This window comes from Pan troglodytes, chromosome 2 (assembly GCF_028858775.2).
Source record: "Pan troglodytes isolate AG18354 chromosome 2, NHGRI_mPanTro3-v2.0_pri, whole genome shotgun sequence".
Taxonomy (NCBI): Eukaryota; Metazoa; Chordata; class Mammalia; order Primates; family Hominidae; genus Pan; species Pan troglodytes.
In genome coordinates, this window is record NC_086015.1 from 178,773,297 (window position 1) to 178,789,400 (window position 16,104).

A 16,104-nucleotide genomic window follows, 5' to 3' on the forward strand; every position below is an offset into this window, starting at 1 on the left:
CCTGGATTTAAATTCTAGCCTTGTTTCTTACTGGATTGTAACCTTTTATAAATAATTTAATGTCTTTAATCTTTAATCTCTTTATCTATAGAGTGAGAGTCATGATACCTGCCTCATGATTATGTTGAGTATTACATCAGGCTATCTTGACCTCAGCACTATTGGCATTTTGTCCCAAGTAATTCTTTGTTGTAGGGGTCTGTGCTCTGCTTTGAAGGGTGCTTAGTAACATCACTTGCCTCTGCCTACTAAATGCCACTATAGTTACCATTCTCCCCAAGTTGTAACAACCAATATTGTCTCCAGATATTGCTAAATCCCCCCTCATCAAAGGATAAAATTGTCCCCAGCTGAGAATTCTGAATTACATGAATATCTACATCTATATTTATCTAGAATTAGAGTTTGCACAGTTTCTAGCATAATGCTCCATAAACTTCAGGCATGATTATCTCAAATAAAAAATTATGATATTTTCTCTGAAGAGCCATACTCTTAAAGAATATGAACATTATCTCTATTCTCTCCCTACATGTGTATATGTGTATAGACATACATTTCTGGGTATTTATATACATATAGATGTATGTATATGTTGTATTATGTATCTTCCAAATATTATTCTATGTAATGAGGGGCATAGCAAAACAGATAAAACCATCAATCTTGTTAGTTTCATGCTCTTTGCCACTAATTATTTTATAAATCATCAAGACTTTGTAAAACAGTCTTGTTTTGAATGACTTTGGACTTCAATTTATCTAATTCTGCTATGTGACCCCATAGGCGGAACACCTAGATAGGAAATTACATACAGTAGGCTGAATAGATTGTTATCTTTTATACAAAATCTTCCAGATAGTAAAGATTTTTCCTCTAACATCACAGTTGGGTCTAAAAACATAGCCCTAAGATTTTTTTTTTTGTAAATGCTGGAAGGAGCAGGTGAAAATGAAAAACAGGTTCAGGTAATTCCATTTTCTCAATGTTAATAATAACAACATCTTGATTTGTTTAGTCTTCTACATATTTCAAGGCCTTTCCCCTTGTTTCATATAATAACCAGAGCTCTGCTATTTAGGTAAAGATTATTGTCACCATTTTATGGATGATAAGACTAAGACAGTCATATTAAGTGACAGATCTGGGATAACTATTATGACTCAAAGTATTGAAGTTTCCCCGCTATCTCATAGGTCTTCAAATGTTAAAGCACAACTCCAGCTGCAATAGCCAATTGCTATTCTGAGAAATATATATGATGTTCTCACACTTGGAGCCTTTTCCGTGTATTTACCTTTCTTTCCCACTGTTTCAGGTTACTTAATCCTTCACAGTGCACTCAGGTGCATTCCCTCTAACAGCCTTTGGTAATGCTTTTAGTACATTACTCTTCATGAATTGTGCTCTTAAAAATTCCCCTGGACACTCGTTTAGTTGAGTTTTGTAGTAAGAGCGCACTGACATTGTTAAGGTTAATGACTCAATGTTTTACAAGTTGAAACACATTTGAAGTTACATTGTTTGGATCCTTCTTTTATTCAACAATGTGAAGGCCTTGAGTGCAGGTGTTACTTAGTGCCTTGAAAGAACATCTTTGTTATACTCTTCATGGTGTGGCCTCAGTGGTAATAACATATTAGCAAACCTAGCACCACTCCAGCAGTGATTCTGAAATGTGAACTATGAAAATTACTGCTAATGAATTTACACTGGCATATAGGTACTGTAGGATAACAATTATGAAGAATTTTATTGATTATGTGGTATATTCATTTGAAATCCTGTCACATAGGAATCATTATTAATTCCATAGTCCCAATAAAATTACTGATAATCTCAGTTTCAGTTTCTTGACAAAGGTTATCATTATAATTATAATAATAATGGCTAACATTTATAGAGTAATTACTATAAAATGAGTATCATGTTAAACATCTTATTATATATAAATTCATTTATTTCTTTGAAAGTTTAAGTAGCTTTTATAGCTATGTAAATATGAAGGATGAATCTGAAGCCAGGTGTCTGATTTTAGAGTGAGTTCTCAGCTTCTGCCCTACCCTTCCTCAAGTACATTCATAGAGATGGACCTTGAGTCAAGTCCCCCAAGTTCTTTCTCCAACTCTAAGTTATATTCTATTTGTGTTAACATTCAGGCTTCTTCATCCTCACTGTAGTTTCTTTTTTCCCCTTTGTTTTACTGTGTGAGTATGTGTGTGTAAATACAATCATTTTCCAGTTAATGGAGGTAGAACATATATAGCTTTACTCAGTAACAGATTTCTATAGTAGTTGAGGCTTTCTTTGACCAAAATGGAATCTTTATTATGATAATATTACCCATTACTATATGTACTAGTCAGCATTATTGTAGAAACAGTTTAAGATATTTGCCTTCATTTAATATTATATGAATACTTGAAAGTAATATTTAGATTAAACATTGTTGCCTAATAGTTTTATGAATTCAAATCTTAGGCCCATATCAGCTGTGTGAGAGCAGGACAGTGTTATATCCCACAGTTCCTAATATTTAAATTCAATAAAATAAATATCAGGTATATCATACACAATTTAAGATTTTGAACGTGTAAATCAAACTGCACATAATTTTAAAGACATATATCATTTTGTATATGTGCATGTATATTTTATATTAAAATAAATATTCAATAGATATATTTGAATTTCATATGCAAATACACTTGATATATAATCAAATCAGTATATATATCTAACACATATATGTATATATTCCTCTTTCTATATAAATCTCTCTATATTCTTTTATCCCCTTAGTCTCAAGACACTCATTTTTAAATGTATGTACATACACATAATCTCAAATTTCTTAAGTTTCTGAAGAATCACATCTTATTGCATAGCAGATGTTTTGTCTTTTAAGGTATAAACTATCAGTGAAAAGTATTAGATGAGCTCTTGGAGAGATATGGAAAACCTACATATGTTAGCTTTTGTAAGCTTGAAATGAATTAATATTTTTCTGAGCATTTTTCCTTACTGGTGTCTGTACTTCATTTGCCTTTTGTCCCACAAATGTGTCTTAGTCTTAACCAAAGTTGAGCCAACTAACCAGACCATGTGGCATTGAATTATATTCTGTGACAAATGGACCTTGTTTCATTTCAAAAGATTTGAACTTGAAATCACTCCCAACGATTTTAAAGCAAATGTCTTTCCTCCTGTCAACCATTGCCTAATTTAGTCTTTCCATCTGCATTTCTAATTACAATAAGGAAAAATCTGTGTTAAACAAAGTGGTTTTTTTCCGCTTAGAAAAGACAATTTTAGGCATACGGATAAATGAAAGATAGCATTTTTATTTATGCCTAAAATGACTTCTAATTATTTAAATTTATTTTGATGTACCTGATGTTTACTTTGAAGCACATTTTAATATTCTTATGAATGTTTATATAACCCTTTACTTTTAATGTTTTAAACTAATTAAAATGGAAATAATTAATAACACCATATTAATATCAAAATATTGTATGTGTATGTTAAAAAATTATATTTAATTGTTATTTCTATACTTGACATAGTGAATGCATTTCACCAATGCTTTCTTACACCAAACAGCAAAATGGTTTTTATTATTTTTAGCTCTATGATGTTGGACACAATATGAAAAATCCCACTTTATTTTGATAAAGTGATTGAATATAATGCATGTGTCAGGAGCACAGGATATCTGGTGATATGGAGCAAGTTATAAGTTCACAGCAATATATTGACATAAAGAGTGTCAGAATCCAGCATTTTAGACTTTATTTCTCTTAAAATACTTTGAGTAGGTTGAACAAACTGAATGAATCATACTATCTCCCATAAAGATATTTATTGTTCTAGGTAAAAATTGAAGTCAGTTGATAAAATGCCTTGACATACACCCACACAGTAGCTGACCCATGAATAAACAGAGGGTTTCATTCCTAACACATAAATTCAATATCTTTCATAAACGCCAAATGCCACAACCAAAAACCAGACTGTCAGCTTTAATTATGTTTTTTATAATGTCTTTAGCCATAAACCATACTTTGAGTAAAGATATATGGCCATAGTTATATTGTAGAAATATTTACCAGAAGTTATAAAATTTTTGCTTTAGCAGAATTAAGCTGCGTGCTTCTTAGAATTTGTCAGCATTTATTTATATTTTTACCAATTGCAAAAACATGATAAACAGTTGATATTTTTATAAACTGGGCTTTAGATAGGTATTAATACATATACTTTTGTGATTGTATATTCAGGTAGACTTGAACTTTGTTATGTGTGTAGGGAGTTTTTCCAGCATTAATGACCTATAAGCATCTCTTCAAAAAGTATGAATTTGAAAGTCTTCTTATCTACGTATTGTAACTATTGATAGAAGAGTAGATAGGAAAATAAAAGATAAGGCAGAGAGGTATGATATAGTTTAGTATACAGGTGAATATGTATTTATATCCATTTCTATATAAATTCCTCATGGAGTAATAGTTAGCATTAATTAGTTAATGATTAATCATTAATTAATTTAAAACATTTGTTGAATGCATAATGTAGGTATTTTGCCATATTCTGAACTTTAATACACAGTGATAAGTACTATATATCTATATATGTAACATGTATGTAAACATAATAGGTTATGTATTTATTTGTATGTGTGTACCTATATATATAGAGAGAGAGAGAGCGAGCTAAATATAATGTGTGTGTGTATATGTCAACACACACACATTATTTTTAGCTCTTTCTATATATATGTCCCAATAAAGCCAATACGGTCAAAGAGAAGCATTTAATTCTGCCTGGGAAGACTGGAAATGATAATTGATCTAGACTTTAGAGCACCAGTAGATATTTATTATGCAGAGGAAATAGCAAAGTTAAAGGGTTTGAACAAAAATCCGTGCTGTGATTCAGCGTTATCAGTTTCAGCACAGTGTTGTGCAGAGATAGACTAAAGCCAATTATGAAGAGCTTTAAATTCCATATGCAGGGTTTGTAACATTTTCAAGCTTACAGAAAAGTTGCAAGACTAATAATAAAATAATACAAATAATCGTAGCCCTATATTTACCAAGATTCATCTATTGTTAACACATTTCCCCATGTATCAATCATTTATTCTCCCTTTCTCTCCTTCTCTCTATATAACTTTTTTCTTGAAATATGTCAGAGTATGTTATATACATCATGTTCTTTTACCTTAAATGTGTCTTTGTATGTTACCCAGGAATAGGAACATTCTTTTACATACCTCGATGCAGTAGCAGCTTCAGTAACTTTAAAATTAACACGATGTCTTTCATCTAATCTACTGCTCATATTCTAGTTTTTTCACTTGGCCTAATAATGTCCTTTATAGCGTTTATTTATCTACAGTACAAGATTCAATCGAGAATCAGATATTTCATTTAGTTACATTTTTAAAACGCATTTATTTAGAATATTTCCACAGCCCTATTCCATCTCTTTTACTTTTTGTAAACATTTTTTCAGTTTTATGTATAACATAAAATTTACCATCTTAATAAATCTTAAATGTACAGTTGAGTTATTATACATAGACTCATATTGTTTGAAACCATCACCACCATCCATTTCCAGAATTCATTTCATCTTGCAAAACTGAAATTCTATACCCAGTAAACAGTGATTCCCCACTCCCTTCTCCCACCAGGCCCTGACAACCACCTGTTAGTTTCTATCTCTATGATTTGGACTATTCCAGGTACCTCATGTAAGTGGATTCATCCAGTACTTGTCTTTTTGTGATTTTCATATTTCACTTAGGATAAAGTCCCCAAGGTTTTTTCATGTTGTAGCATATGCCAGAATCGCCTTCCTTTTTAAGGTTGAATAGTATTCCATTGTATGTATAGGCTGCATTTTGCTTATCCGGTCATTTGTAGATGGATACTGGGTTGTTTTTATTAGCTACTGAGAATACCGCTGCTGTGAACATGAATATAAAAATACCTCTTAAAGCCTGGGTAACACGGCAAGACCCCATCTATAAAAAAAAAACACAAAAATTAGCCAGGCTTTGTGACACACACCGTTGGTCCCAGCTACTCAGGAGGCTGAGGTAGGAAGATCACGTGAGCCCAGGAGGTTGAGGCTGCAGAGAACTATGATTGCACCACTGCACTCTAGCCTGGGCAATAGAGTAAAATCCTGAAAGAAAAACAACAACAACAACAACGACAAATATCTCTTCAAGATCCTACTTTCAGTTCTTTGGGGTATATATCCAGAAGTAGAATTTCTGAATCATATTGTAATTCTACTTTTAATTTTTGGAGGGACTTCTATACTATTTTTAATAACAGCTGTCCCATTTTATACTCTCACCAATAATGCAAAAGGTTCCAATTTCTCCATAGCATTGCCAAAACTTGATATTTTCATAGTTATATTTTTTCATAGTAGCATCATAATAAGTGTGAGGTGATATCTCATTGTAGTTTCTTTTTTTCATATGACATTGAAAAAAAATTTTTTTTTTTTGAGACAGAGTCTCGCTCTGTTGCCCTGGCTGGAGTACAGCGGTGCCATCTCCGCTCACTGCAAGCTCCGCCTCCTGGGTTCACACCATTCTCCTGCCTCAGCCTCCCGAGTAGCTGGGACTACAGGCACCCACCACCACGCCCGGCTAATTTTTTTGTCTTTTTAGTAGAGACGGGGTTTCACCGTGTTAGCCAGGATGGTCTCGATCTCCTGACCTCGTGATCCACCTGCCTCGGCCTCCCACAGTGCTGGGATTCCAGGCGTGAGCCACCACGCCCAGCTGAAATTTTTTAAAAGTCTTCCCATTTCTTCTACTGTTTTAATAAAATATTCCTCATTTTGGGTTTGTCTAATTTTTCCTCTTGATTAGGTACAGGTTATATATTTCTGCCTGAACCACTATCTATATAATGCTCAGGGTTTCATTCTTTATATGAATCAGTGAAAATTAAAAGATTTTAAGCATGAAAACATCCTCATCAGGTATCCATTTTAGAAAAGTGGCTTCAATGTTGAAGCACAAGATGGACAATAATGATGAAGACCAATTGGAGGGCTACTGCAATAGTCTAGGCAAGAGAGATTGGCAGTGAGGATATGGTGGCAGTGCTGATTAGCATGAGTCCTATAACTCTGGATAATCCATGGCTTAGACAGTATCACAGGTTCTGCTTATTCATACTGAGTTGGAGCTAAGTACAGGATTCCCAAATCATAAAAATTGTTCATTCTCTAGCTATTCCTTTATGAAGAAAGCCTTTTACCTTTCGTGCTTGCTAGTACCCACACTCTTACCAGAATCAGCAGAGATCTGATGTCAGTCATCTACTCATGACCTTAATGCCACCAGACCCTTTGAAGCTCATTTGTTCCTCCCTCAATAAGGACTCCTTTAGTGTCTTTCCTTCTGAGTTCTATACAGAAATCTGACATGAGTCATTTGTGCACCTTGAAAGAAAGTCTGTAGCAATGATTTTTTAGTTAATGTCTGCTCAAAGCTACATATGTTTTCTAAGCTTTTATTTCTAGGTATGGATGGGAAAGATTTTATTCCCATTAAAAAAAGATATTGCAGTGCATCAGCAGGAAGTAGGGAAATTCTTAGGGGGAAATAAAGTTATGTATTTATGTATAATGCAGACTGAAGACCTCATTCTGGTAACTGAGTTGGTCAGAAAAAAGATAATTTAAATTTGGAGGAAGGAAAAAGATAGGCTTATTTGCCTCCTCTTTCAATGTAAGCATATGTTTTACTCTTCCTCCTTTCCCAGCCTTCATTCACTCCTCAGGCTGAGGACACCTAGACGTATATTGCTTGTTTTTTTTTTTTTTTTTTTTTTTTTTTTACTGTATTTAGATAACATGTAATTATAATTCTACAGCATAGATTAACTGTGTATTGCTGTTTTTTAAACCTGTATTTAGATAACATTTAATTATAATTTTACAGCACAGACTCTTGGTTTTAAATTTTTGGGATAGTACATTGCTCCCTATATTAATATCTGTGCTTATTCATAAATTATTGGACTACAAATTGCATCACTAGAGCATATACTCAGGGTGAATAAAATAACTACTTTCTTCAGAGTATTGCCCTGTAGCTCAGTATCCTTTGGTGGAAAACAGCAACCCAAAGGAAAATATTTGTCACAAGACTGGTGAGGAAGAGAATCTATGACGATGTTCTTCAAGCCTGCTTAGCTACCTGGACCTCTCAGCAAGTTTTAGCAACTGTTCTTTACATCACTACGATGTTGTATGTCCTCAGAAGGGACAAAGGGAAAGGAACAAAGAGCAACAGAACAAAAGAAGCCTTGTGTCTCCAAAGGTTGTTGATCTATTTCTTTTTAAAGTGCCAAAGTATTTAAGTCTGAGGAAAACCTCAATAGAAATGACGGTTTCATGCCCAGCACCTTGGTTAAAAACAGGTGCTGTTACTACCAGTTTGGTGAGGGATACTTGATAGAAAAGCAAAGCCACTGGAAGAGCAAATCCCAATCCTGATATTTAGAGGAAAAGGAAGTATTGGTTTCCCTTTTTTGCTAGTCTAAGTAAAGTCAGAGAAAGTAGCCCTTTTTTTGGTATATGAAAATGCCTTTGCTGCTGCGGATGTCAGAAAATAACTGAGGGAGAAAGGGAATAACAAAAAAAATCTATTTTGTCACTTTAAGGGCAAAAGATATTTTCTTTAAGCTTAAATTCACCTAAAATATACATAATATTTGAGGTGTAATATTGCGGAACTCCTTACAGCTGAAATCACTAGCTATTCACTAACAGATCTTTCTGGTAGAGCAACAGATGTAGCATCTACAGCTTTTGAATCCCAGCTGTGCATTCATATACTTGAATGGATTGTATTTAATTTATTCTAAATCCCTATTACGATTTGCTTCTACTTGAGGCAAACAGAAGAGTGTAAGGAAAACCTAGCATACTTCTGTTCCTTGGTCTTAGTTTTGTAGCTGAAGTGTCAGAGAAGAGCAAAGCAATTTTGAGTCACCACTTGCTTTTCCTGTAGACAGGTGGGCAGGGAAGCTTACATTTCAGCAGCATGTGTGGCTGTCTGTGGTAATTTTGCTGGATCAGTACATATCCTTAACATAAAATTTAACAAGCAATTGAGTTGCTTATATTTATTTTTTTGAAATATCTTTTATACCACACCAAGTGGAGAGAAAAGGAAGACCACAAAAGCTATTGAACTGCAGCTCATTCAATGAATGTATGAAAGAAAATTACACAGAGAGAGTAAGAAGGTGTATTGTGAAGTTTGGCTTCTTTTTGAACCTGAAGAAAATTCTGGCATTAAGCCAAATGTTTTTCAGATGAGTGTTCCATTGAACTTAGATTATATATTTTTTAAATTCAAGTGTTATTTGTAAATATAATATGCACACAATGCTAAAGAAATGGAAAGCAAATAATAGTATAAAGAGAAAAAGCAATTTATAATCTCATATTCATTGTTACATTTTATTGTATTTTTCTCAGATGTTTTCTAAGTATTTTACATGAATGATAGTAGTATGTGTATAATTCATAATTATGCTTTTTTCCTTCCACTCTGCTAACTTTATACATATTTTGTCATATCAAAAACTTTTTCAACTCATAATTTGAGACAGAATCACATGTGTGTAATCCTTGATAGATTTACATATACACCATAAATAACCTAATCTCTATTTTATGGGCAAAGGCAATAGAGTATACAGAAATAAAGGTGGTATGGAGGGGTCAATATATGACTTACTACTTCCTGTTTTTTCAAGGGTAGTAAAACATCGTTTGAAATGTTAGAAAATCAGTTAACAACTACTGAGTAGTTCAAATTGGTTATAAATTGGCATTTCTTAAAAACATGTGATTATGCTTCTTGATCACACTTGTAATAGAGGGAAGACGTTGACTCTTAATAAAGGATTTTGTGAAAATGTATCTTTTAAGATCAATCTATTATTCAGTTTTAATTGTTCTGGATGAATTTCAAGCATCCATGAGTTTTAATCCAAGTGATTCTAATGTGCAGCTAGGAATGAGAAACAATGGGTTAGAGACAGAAGAGCAGGTGACATGGAACACACACACACACGCACACACACGCACACACACACGCACACACACATCATATTGAATCTGAAATTTGAGAAATTTAGAATTATACCATATTAACTAAAAACTCAAGGGCAATAATGCTAAGGATTTTTGCCCCAGGTCACTATGTCAGTGACAAAACCTGGATTAGAATCCTGTCATTTGATTCCCATTGCTACCAGAATGTGTGGCCACTCAAATATCATGTCCCACAGATGTTATTATTAATTATTTCCACTAAGTGAGAAATTAATTAATTAATAATGACGTCTGTGGGACATGGCATTTAATTTGGAATAAATCAGCCCATAGTCCACAATCTGAAGTTCTAGAATACTTTCCATTTTCAGATTGTGGACTATGGGCTAATTTATTCAAAACATCATTTTTATTAAAATATTGTTCCTCTTTTAATCTTTTAATTAAGATTAGCTCCACTTTTTCCTAAATCTGCATTTTCTGTTTTAAAAAATTTCCACAATATAAAATTTATTATAAGCAGTTTATCTGCAAAATATGTTCCGTGTCCAGCGCTTTATTTATTGAACAGGAAATCCATTCTATAAAGACACAGAGAGCCTGCGGTGCAGACACAAGAGGTACTTTTGTTCTGCTCTTCTTTTTATCCTCTCTCCCAGTGTGTTTTTCGCCTTCATGCTTCCACAGACTTTGGCATACATCTTGAATGCAAAATGAGACAATCCTTTAAACATTGTTATAACGATTGTGTAGGAGTTATGAAATTTGGGAAACAATGAGTCTTTTAGATATAAGTTGATTTAATAATATTCTCAGTTGTATAATAGGTTAAATTCATGGAAACTATACTGATCCTTCATTTTTCCATCACAAGCTTAGTGAATGTCTATAATATGCAAAGTATAAATTGCTTCCGAGTGGTATCATAATTGAAATTGTAAATGTTACCATTTTGCCACTATGCATAGCTTACATTTTATTTATATAATTGACTTTTATTATTTGTAAAATATTTACCAAACAAAATAAATGCTGATGTGTACCACTATTCTGAGCCATCACCATAAAACATATACCAAAAAGATAATCGTCTTGATCCAAGGCCCAGTGTGATTTTTTTTTTTTTAGTAGTAATAATTGTTTGTACTAAGCGCTCTTTCTGTGTTGAGCCAGTTTCACTTTGGAGCAGCAGTGTATAATTGCAGGATCACGAAATAGAATGAAAATAGACACCCAGATTAACAAAAGGTTTTCAGTGACAGGTCTATTGGCCCACATAGAGATTGAACACTGATTTTGGCCTCATCATCACAATTCAACTGAGACAGCCAGTAGGAAAAAAAAGTGTAGTCTGAAACATTGGAAGCAATGAGAAGTGTACAAAGATCATAGAATTTTTAAGGATATTAATATAAATAAGACCTCCATTTAGAAATTAGAATGGCTTTATTAAAGGAAGCATAGAAAAGATTTCCATTGAAGAATGTTAAAATACATATGTGTAGTATTTATATCATTGTCATATTTATAGTATATATGACTTTTTTTAAGATATGGAATATGTTTCTTTCCTTTTTTAAATCTTTGTAGTTAGCTTTGTGCAGTGGCAGTATCGTAGCCAATGAGGTTTATCCGAAGCACAATTATTGCTAATTGAAAACTAAATCTTTGTAGTTTACTTACATAGGCATATTTGTGACTGTGTATGTAATTCTTCCATTTTGGGGACTATTGTTATAATGAATACATTACCAGAGCTCATATTTTGTTTATTCTCAACCTTTTTTCTTTCATTACAGTGTATGAACTAAGCAATGGACAAAACTCTAGATGCTGGACAGCATAGCAGAGGGGAAATTAACTTACACACTTCTTCCCTCTCCCATCTCCCTTCCAACTGCTAGTCGCTAGTCACCTTTGTACTGTGAACGACTTGCAGTTTTGATGAGGAGTTTAGGAAGGGTACTTGGCATTATTAAGTGGCACTATGGTGACTAGAACAAGCACCAGTCTCTCAAAGTCTATCCTGAGCTGTCCCACAAATTAGTTCTCTTTATACTGGGTAAATCAGTCACCTTCTTTATGCTAGTTTTTTTCAATGTAAAAAAAAGGAATTTACCTAATTTATAATATCTTTTCCAGCCCTCGAATATCAATTCTAAATTTAAAATAGGAAGCTAAAAATTAATTTCTAAAAATTGTTAATAAACTTGTGTTTGTTGAGATTTCACTCTTATCCATTTACACATTGAGGACTTAAACATATATGATCTCATTTAAATACAAGTAGGAAAACATAGAGGATCACCCTATGTAAGTAGATTTTTCTAGCTTTCTTAGCAAATTGGGAAATGAGAGTTGTTCTGCAAACAACAATCTGATAGCTAATGGCATTTATCTACATTTCTGTGTGTTTATATATTCTGGTCTCTCTTCTTTTTTGTTTATTTAACAATGTCAATGACTGTGGTTTTTTTTACATGTTCAATGTACAAATAATGACCTGTAGCATAATAAACATTTGTTGAACTGTTACAGATGAGGGAGAAAGGATGAAAATATTTAAGAATTTTTCTCATGACCACACAGATGGCTATGATACTTTATTCTCAGGATCTTAAGCCATTGTATTCTAGTTTTCTGGTCTTCCAATGAATTACCATTATTTACTATGTTGAATTTTTAATCCACAAATAATACTGTAAAAACTCTATCAAATATTCCGGACATTTTTGAGTCATAAAGCCATCTTATCATCTTCTTCCCTTTTGTGTGGAATTTTTGATCATGTGTGTTTCTGATAAAGATTCAGAGACATTGTATTCACATGAACATGTTTATCAGTGTATCTGAAGAAATACTAAGCACTGGAGATGCAGTTTAATAAGATCCACTAATATAATAATAATAATGTGTTGGCATTTACTGAACAGTTCTCTGTGCCAGCAACCATTCTGAGTGTTTTGCTCATTGTTCTCATTTAATAATATTGAATATTAATATATAACTGTTAGTATAGATATGATGAAAATACAGTATGCTGTATATGCAAATATAATAACAATATACAATAGCACTCTGAAGGTGATATCAAGATCCCAATATTACACGTGAGAAACTGACTTCAGAGAGCTAAAGTGCATAATTAAAGTCAACAATGGTGAGTAGCAGAGCTAGAATTTAAACCCAGGCCCCAAATTTCTACTTAGCTAAGTCAACCATGCTATTTGTATGGAGAGTTTTGTGAGAATTATTGCTCTTCAGATTTGCTTATTCTATTAAATCACAATAAGATAACTTAATGATTGTATAGTTAGATGTGGTACTTTGATTAAGGCACTTTTACAAAGGCAAATAATAATTTCAAGTGAAATTAAATTTGCACACTCAACTTTTTAAAAAATACTTTATAAATGTGAAATTTGCTCACTGATAAATAGTTAACTTGAGAGAGAATTGTGATTTGTAAAATATTGGTCATAAATTTTGTTAAAAGAAACAGTTTTTCTATTTTTTTTCAACTTGAAATCGCCCTTCAATTGATTCATAAATCAATTAATTACCATTGAGAGACCTGAGGGCAGCAGGAAATTGGGTCCAAGTTAAAAAGAAAAAAGAGGCAATTTGTTTTAAGTCTAGAAGTTTAATGTTCAATTGAAGTTTAATCAGAAGTGATCCATTGTTTGAAAAGTAGAACATCAATGTCTTTTTAATTTCACTGTCATTAAATTAGGACTGGAGAAAATCGAGATAACTGATTATTCTCAAATGAAAATTAAGGAAAGATGCTATCAGAAATCAACTAAAAGCATATTTTCTTTCTTTATATTTTAATTTACAAAGGAAATAGTCTGTTCTATGTTGGAGGTTGGATAATTTGTTGAAGTGAAGCATAGTATATAGTCTTCAGAGACATTCATTGAGAGACAAACTAAGCCATACATGTTTTATCCACTGGGGCTAAAATAGTGGCTTTCTTTAACAACTATTCATTCAGTTAAATGGAATTTTTGCTTTAGTGAATTGCAGAATTAATTTAGTGCCTTTATTGATTTCCAGTTGAATAAATGAAAAGAATGATTAAAATAAATGGATTTAGCTAAAGGAAAACATTGCCGTAAATTACAGATATTCCAGAAATATTCTTAGCCTTTGAAATTAAATCTATCTGTACTCCCTAGAAATACATAGAAAAATAAAGACTTGCATTTAGCCCTTGGTAAGTAGTAGCAGGAATAGAAATATATACATAATTTATCCAGCAACATCTGACTGTATTAATATGAAGTCATTCATATGTTGCCAAATGAAATCCCATGGGGTGGGCTACAGGAGAAGAGGGAAGGACAGTTGGGACAGATTTAAACAACCATTCTTCATTTCTGGAATGGTGTCTGTCTTATTTCTGCACCATTTTACATATTGGGCTTAATATTTGACAAAAAGATTTTCAAATAACAACGAGTAGTACAGTAAGTGATAAAATCTAGATAAACTGTTGTTCCTGGTTTCATTTCCCTGGGTGTTTTCACCCAGATTATGAAACATGAGGTCATGACTGTAAAGGTACTCTCTTCCTATTCTTAGCCAAAGGACTCTGAAGGGCTATAATATCTTTCTCAGGATTTGACGAATGTATTTGTTTCTTCTTAACCCGATGTTTAGATTCTTTTGCCCTTAACTGTAAGACCTTTAAATCCCCCATTTCTTTCACAGTTGATTAAATACAGCCCTGAGAAAAGCACTGACTGACTGTTTAACAGAAAGCTTTTCAAGAGGCTAACAGGCTCTGACCTCAAAAAAAATGCTGTTGTTAAATTGACTTGAGGCTTTACCAGAGAGACCAGGTTTTATTAATACTAAGACTGCATTAAAGTTTGGATTTCTTATGATTGAGACAATTTCTCCTCCTCACCACCCCAAATTTGAGAATATCATTTTTTCTTTTCCTACCTTGCAATTTATTTGTGTAAGTTCTGCATTCTCAATGATATATAAAATGTAATTTTGTATGTTAATAATTTTATTCATTGTGTTACCATGATGCTGGGTGTGGCACCTCTACCCCAGGGATAGCCAGGATCCACCACTGAGAGCTGAATCACTTACAACAAAATATGTTAGCAGAGTTGGTAAACAGCTAGGGCTCTGAGACTTCGGAGTGTCTTTCCCTCATCCATAATGACTCCTCCTGGACCCTCCTCCAGGACTTCAGATGACTGGGTGTTAAATAATTATAGAATCATCTATTGGTGTGTCTGATATGCAGAACATCTAACTCCCCAAAGAAAGGAGACAAGCTAAAGAGAAAAGAGCTCTCAGTTAACCATTTAATGACTTGATGTTATGGTACTAATTCCTTTACTAAGCAGTCCAAACTCCATGTGAAAAGAAAGATATCTACTTGCTTACTAGTTAGTGAAATGATCCAAAATATTTTGGAAAGTTATATTTTCATATGTTCTGTCTTAAAAATTGAAATATGATAAAGTAGTGCGTAGACTTAAAATTACTGAAGAATGGGCAAGCAAAGATTTTAAATTACAACATTATGCATAGTAGTGTATTTTATTCATGTCTGAAATTTATATGAAATGAACATACATTTTATTTTTTCTCACCTGAGATGATTCTCAAAAATCATTGCTACATTATAATTTAGCAGGAATAGAAATACATAATTTGTCCAGGGACATCTGACTGTATTAAATATAAAGTCAATCATATGTTTCATTTGGCTATTGTCTATATTATAGACAATGTATTTTCAAATGGTTAAGAGCACAGATAATGCCTGTGATGATTTCCTGGTTTTACTGCTTGGGCAAGATATTCGAACTCACTGTACCTCAGTTTCTTCATCTATAAAATTGGGATAATAATAACATTTACTTCACAGATTTTTCTGAGGGTTAATTGAGCTACTATTACAATGTATTTTAGCATCATTTGCCATTATTCATAATACATAAAATATTTTTTCAATTCATATTA

General features: G+C 32.8%; 1 protein-coding gene and 1 non-coding gene across 10 annotated transcripts in view; both read left to right on the forward strand.

Annotated features, from left to right (window-relative positions):
* The window catches only part of NAALADL2 (N-acetylated alpha-linked acidic dipeptidase like 2), a 1,368,615-nt gene that overhangs the window by 1,161,289 nt on the left and 191,222 nt on the right, over nt 1-16,104 (forward strand). The window lies entirely within an intron of this gene.
* LOC112208699 (U4 spliceosomal RNA) lies at nt 11,703-11,837 on the forward strand. The gene has a single exon (XR_002943282.2). It is a non-coding gene; the product is annotated as a U4 spliceosomal RNA (small nuclear RNA).